This window comes from Hyla sarda, chromosome 1 (genome assembly GCF_029499605.1).
Source record: "Hyla sarda isolate aHylSar1 chromosome 1, aHylSar1.hap1, whole genome shotgun sequence".
In the NCBI taxonomy this organism is placed as follows: domain Eukaryota; kingdom Metazoa; phylum Chordata; class Amphibia; order Anura; family Hylidae; genus Hyla; species Hyla sarda.
This window is the reverse complement of record NC_079189.1, coordinates 279,155,811-279,161,810: the sequence shown is the minus strand read 5'-3', so window position 1 is coordinate 279,161,810 and position 6,000 is coordinate 279,155,811. Positions and strand designations below refer to the sequence as shown.

The 6,000-nt window shown below is 48.7% G+C and overlaps 2 pseudogenes; both read right to left on the bottom strand.

Moving 5' to 3' along the window:
• Positions 1 to 3,680: 3,680 nt before the first annotated feature.
• Positions 3,681 to 3,800, bottom strand: LOC130318204 (5S ribosomal RNA; annotated as a pseudogene).
• Positions 3,801 to 4,179: 379 nt separating this feature from the next.
• LOC130328391 (5S ribosomal RNA) lies at positions 4,180 to 4,299 on the bottom strand (annotated as a pseudogene).
• Between the last annotated feature and the right edge of the window lie 1,701 nt (positions 4,300 to 6,000).

Genomic DNA, 6,000 nt, shown 5'->3' with positions numbered 1-6,000 from the left:
ACGCCCTTTATACTGTGCATGTAAGCATCAATAAATCCTTTTCGGTATCGGAACGGAAGGCGGCAACAAAGCAAAATGTCAACGTCACCCGTGAATCCCAGCCAGTGTCCCATGCCGGTACTTACCGGGCCCTAAGATCTGTACCAGTCTGCGATTTGACGAGACCAGGCGCGTTCAGCTTAGGATGGCCGTCGACAGCTTCACACTTTGTATACTGTGGATTTAAGCATCAATAAACCCTTTTCGGAAGGCGGCAACAGAGCAAAATGTCAACTGCACCCGGGATTCCCAGCCAGTCTCCCATGCCGGTACTTACCAGGCCCTAAGCTGGGTAGCAGTCTGCAAACTGACGAGAGCAGGCACGTTCAGCTTAGGATGGCCGTTGAAAGCTTCACACCCTGTATACTGTGGATTTAAGCATCAATAAATCCTTTTCGGAATAGGAGCAGAAACAGAGCAGAAAAAGAGCAAAATGTCAACTGCACCTGGGATTCCCAGCCAGTCTCCTAAGCTGGTAATTACCAGGTCCTCAGCTGGGTAGCAGTCTGCAATCTGACGGGAGCAGGCGCGTTCAGCTTAGGATGGCCGTTGACAGCTTCACACCCTGTATACTGTGGATTTAAGCATCAATAAATCCTTTTCGGAATCGGAGCGGAAGGCGGCAACAGAGCAAAATGTCAACGACACCTGGGATTCCCATCCAGTCTGCCATGCTGGTACTTACCGGGCTCAAGGCGGGGTAGCAGTCGGCGATCTAACGAGAGCAGGCGCGTTCAGCTTAGGATGGCCGTTGACAGCTTCACACCCTGTATACTGTCGATTTAAGCATTATAAATCCTTTTAGGAATCAGAGCGGAAGGTGGAAACAGAGCAAAATGTCAATGGCACCTTGGATTGCCAGCCAGTCTCCCATGCCGGTACTTGCCGGGCAGCAGTCTGCGATCTGAGGAGAGCAGGTACGTTCAGCTTAGGATGGCTGTTGACAGCTTCACGCCTTGTATACTGTAGATTTAAGCATCAATAAATCCTTTTCGGAATCGGAACGGAAGGCGGCAGCAGAGCAAAATGTGAACTGCACCCGGGATTCCCAGCCAGTCTACCTTGTCGGTACTTACCAGCCCCTAAGCTGGGTAGCAGTCTGGAACCTGACGAGAGCAGGCACGTTCAGCTTAGGATGGCCGATGACGGCTTCACACCCTTTCCACCCTTTACACTGTGCATTTAAGCATCAATCAATCCTTTTCGGAATAGGAACGGAAGGCGGCAAAAGAGCAAAATGTCAACTGCATCCGGGATTCCCAGCAAGTCTCCCATGCTGGTACTTACCAGGCCCTAAGTTGGGTAGCAGTCTGTGATCTGACGAGAGCAGGCGTGTTCAGCTTAGGATGGCCGTTGACAGCTTCATGTCTTGTATACTGATTATTTAAGCATCAATAAATATTTTTATTAATCGGAGAGTAAGGCGGCAACAAAGCAAAATGTCAATGGCACCTTGGATTGCCAGCCAGTCTCCCATGCCGGTACTTGCCGGGCAGCAGTCTGCGATCTGAGGAGAGCATGCACGTTCAGCTTAGGATGGCCGTTGACAGCTTCACGCCTTGTATACTGTGGATTTAAGCATCAATAAATCCTTTTTGGAATCGGAGCGGAAGGCGGCAACAGAGCAAAATGGCAACTGCACCCGGGATTCCCAGCCAGTCTCCCATGCTGGTACTTACCGGGCCCTAAGCTGAGTAGCAATTTGCAATCTGACGAGAGCAGGCGCGTTCAGCTTAGGATAGCCGTTGACAGCTTCACACCCTTTATACCCTTTATACCCTTTATACCCTTCTTTATACCCTTCTTTATACGCTTTATACCCTTTATACCCTTTATACCCTTTATACCCTTTATACCCTTTATACCCTTTATACCCTTTATACCCTTTATACCCTTTATACCCTTTATACTGTGGATTTAAGCATCAATAAATCCTTTTCGGAATCGGAACAGAAACAGAGCAAAATGTCAACTGCACCCGGGATTCCCAGACAGTCTCCTATGCTGGTACTTACCAGGCCCTAAGCTGGGGAGCAGTCTGCAATCTGACGGGAGCAGGCGCGTTCAGCTTAGGATGGCCGTTGACAGCTTCACGCCCTGTATACTGTGGATTTAAGTATCAATAAATCCTTTTCGGAATCGGAGCGGAAGGCGGCAACAGAGCAAAATGTCAACGACACCTGGGATTCCCAGCCAGTCTCCCATGCTGGTACTTACCGGGCCCTAAGCTGGGTAGCAGTCTGCGATATGACAAGAGCAGGCGCGTTCAGCTTAGGATGGCTGTTGACAGCTTAATGTCTTGTATACTGTGGATTTAAGCATCAATACATATTTTTATTAATCGGAGAGGAAGGAGGCAACAGAGCAAAATGTCCATGTCACCTTGGATTGCCAGCCAGTCTCCCATGCCGGTACTTGCCGGGCAGCAGTCTGCGATCTGAGGAAAGCAGGCACGTTCAGCTTAGGATGTCCGTTGACAGCTTCACGCCTTGTATACTGTGGATTTAAGCATCAATAAATCCTTTTTGGAATCGGAGCGGAAGGCGGCAACAGAGCAAAATGGCAACTGCACCCGGGATTCCCAGCCAGTCTCCCATGCTGGTACTTACCGGGCCCTAAGCTGAGTAGCAATTTGCAATCTGACGAGAGCAGGCGCGTTCAGCTTAGGATAGCCGTTGACAGCTTCACACCCTTTATACCCTTTATACCCTTTATACCCTTCTTTATACCCTTCTTTATACCCTTCTTTATACGCTTTATACCCTTTATACCCTTTATACCCTTTATACTGTGGATTTAAGCATCAATAAATCCTTTTCGGAATCGGAACAGAAACAGAGCAAAATGTCAACTGCACCCGGGATTCCCAGACAGTCTCCTATGCTGGTACTTACCAGGCCCTAAGCTGGGGAGCAGTCTGCAATCTGACGGGAGCAGGCGCGTTCAGCTTAGGATGGCCGTTGACAGCTTCACGCCCTGTATACTGTGGATTTAAGTATCAATAAATCCTTTTCGGAATCGGAGCGTAAGGCGGCAACAGAGCAAAATGTCAACGACACCTGGGATTCCCAGCCAGTCTCCCATGCTGGTACTTACCGGGCCCTAAGCTGGGTAGCAGTCTGCGATATGACAAGAGCAGGCGCGTTCAGCTTAGGATGGCTGTTGACAGCTTCATGTCTTGTATACTGTGGATTTAAGCATCAATACATATTTTTATTAATCGGAGAGGAAGGAGGCAACAGAGCAAAATGTCCATGTCACCTTGGATTGCCAGTCAGTCTCCCATGCCGGTACTTGCCGGGCAGCAGTCTGCGATCTGAGGAGAGCAGGCACGTTCAGCTTAGGATGGCCGTTGACAGCTTCACACCTTGTATACTGTGGATTTAAGCATCAATAAATCCTTTTTGGAATCAGAGCGGAAGGCGGCAACAGAGCAAAATGTCAAATGCACCTGGGATTCTTAGCCAGTCTCCCATGCCGGTACTTACCAGGCCATAAACTGGGTAGCAGTCTGCAAAGTGACGAGAGCAGGCACGTTAAGCTTAGGATGGCCATTGACAGCTTCACACCCTGTATATTGTGGATTTAAGCATCAATAAATCATTTTCGGAATCGGAGCGGAAGGCGTCAACATAGCAAAACGTCAACGGCACCCGGGATTCCCAGCCAGTATCCCATGCCGGTACTTACCGGGCCCTAAGCTGGGTAGCAGTCTGCGATCTAACGGGAGCAGGCGCGTTCAGCTTAGAATGGCCGTTGACAGCTTCACACCTTGTACACTGTGGATTTAAGCATCAATAAATTATTTTCGGAATCGGAGCGGAAGGCGTCAACAGAGCAAAACGTCAACGGCACCCGGGATTTCTAGCCAGTCTCCCATGCTGGTACTTACCGGGCCCTAAGCTGAGGAGCAATTTGCGATCTGACGAGAGCAGGCGCATTCAGCTTAGGATGGCCGTTGACAGCTTCACACCCTTTATACCCTTCTTTATACCCTTCTTTATACCCTTCTTTATACCCTTCTTTATACCCTTCTTTATACCCTTTATACCCTTTATACCCTTTATACCCTTTATACTGTGGATTTAAGCATCAATAAATCTTTTCAGAATCGGAGCGGAAGGCAGCAACAGAGCAAAACGTCAACGGCACCCGGTATTCCCAGCCAGTCTCCCATGCCGGTACTTATCGGGCCCTAAGCTGGGTAGCAGTCTGCGATCTGACGAGAGCAGGCACATTCAGCTTAGGATGGCCGTTGACAGCTTCACGCCTTGTATACTGTGCATTTAAGCATCAATAAATATTTTTAGGAATCGGAGAGGAAGGAGGCAACAGAGCAAAATGTCAATGGCACCTTGGATTGCCAGCCAGTCTCCCATGCCGGTACTTGCCGGGCAGCAGTCTGCGATCTGAGGATAGCAGGTACGTTCAGCATAGGATGGCCACTGACAGCTTCACACCCTTTATACTGTGGATTTAAGCATCAATAAATCCTTTTCGGAATTGGAGCGGAAGGCGGCAACAGAGCAAAACGTCAACGGCACCCGGGATTCCCAGCCAGTCTCCCATGCCGGTACTTACCGGGCCCTGAGCTGGGTAGCAGTCTGCGATCTGACAAGAGCAGGCGCGTCCAGCTTAGGATGGCTGTTGACAGCTTCTTGCCCTTTATACTTTGCATTTAAGCATCAATAAATCCTTTTGGAATCGGAACGGAAGGCAGCAACAGAGAAAAATGTCAACTACACCCGGGATTCCCAGCCAGTCTCCCATGCCGGTACTTGCCAGGCAGCAGTCTGCAATCTGAGGAGAGCAGGCACATTCAGCTTAGGAGGGCCGTTGACAGCTTCACGCTTTCTATACTGTGGATTTAAGCATCAATAAATCCTTTTTGGAATCAGAGGGGAAGGCGGCAACAGAGCAAAATGCCAACTGCACCCGGGATTCCCAGCCAGTCTCCCATGCCAATACTTACCAGGCCCTAAGCTGGGTAGCAGTCTGCAAACTGACGAGAGCAGGCACGTTCAGCTTAGGATGGCCATTGACGGCTTCACACCCTGTATATTGTGGATTTAAGCATCAATAAATCCTTTTCGGAATCGGAACGGAAGGCGGCAACAGAGCAAAATGTCAACTGCACCCGGGATTCCCAGCCAGTCTCCCATGCTGGTACTTACCAGGCCCTAAGTTGGGTAGCAGTCTGCGATCTGACGATCACAGGCGCATTTAGCTTAGGATGGCCATAGACAGCTTCACACCCTGTATACTGTGGATTTAAGCATCAATAAATCCTTTTCGAAATTGAAGCGGAAGGCGGCAACAGAGCAAAATGTTAACGACACCTGGGATTCCCAGCCAGTCTCCCATGCTGGTACTTGCCGGGCCCTAAGCTGGGTAGCAGTCTGCGATCTGACGAGAGCAGGCACGTTCATCTTAGGATGGCCATAGACAGCTTCACACCCTGTATACTGTGGATTTAAGCATCAATAAATCCTTTTCGGAATCGGAACGGAAGGCAGCAACAGAGCAAAATGTCAACGGCACCCGGGATTCCCAGCCAGTGTCCCATGCCGGTACTTACCGGTAGTGTTGCTCGCGAATATTCGCAATTCGAATATTATTCGCGAATATCGCATATTCGTGAATTTCGCGAATATATCGCTATATATTCGTAATTACGAATATTCGGGTTTTTTTTACATTTTTTTTTTCTTCACAGTGCACATCACAGTGATCACCCCTCTCTGCTTCCAGCTTGTGTGGTGTAAAGAAAGCTCTAATACTACTGTGTGAGACTGGTGTGCAAGAATTCGCATATGCGAAAATTAGCATATGCTAAGTTTCGCATATGCGAATTTTCTCGTATGTTAATTTTGTATATGCTAATTTTCACATATGTTAATTTTCGCATACGCGAATTTTCGCATATGCGAAAATAAAACGATAATATAACGAATATGCGAA